This window comes from Aplysia californica, unplaced genomic scaffold (genome assembly GCF_000002075.1).
Source record: "Aplysia californica isolate F4 #8 unplaced genomic scaffold, AplCal3.0 scaffold00056, whole genome shotgun sequence".
In the NCBI taxonomy this organism is placed as follows: Eukaryota; Metazoa; Mollusca; class Gastropoda; order Aplysiida; family Aplysiidae; genus Aplysia; species Aplysia californica.
In genome coordinates, this window is record NW_004797326.1 from 1,380,127 (window position 1) to 1,380,416 (window position 290).

Here is a 290-nt window from a genome sequence, read left to right on the forward strand (position 1 = left end):
TCCCCCAACCCCCCCCCCCCCCCATTCTTCTCTTGATTAAAAGAGAGGAGGCTCTCTCTCTCTCTCTCTCTCTCTCTCTCTCTCTCTCTCTCTCTCTCTCTCTCTCTCTCTCTCTCTCTCTCTCTCTCCCCCCCTCTCTCTCTCTTTCTCTCTCTCCCTCTCTCTCTCCCTCTCTCTCACCCTCCCTCCATCTCTCTCTCTCTCTCTCTCTCTCTCTCTCTCTCTCTCTCTCTCTCCCCCTCTCTCTCTCTCTCTCTCTCTCTCTCTCTCTCTCTCTGAAAGCACGACAA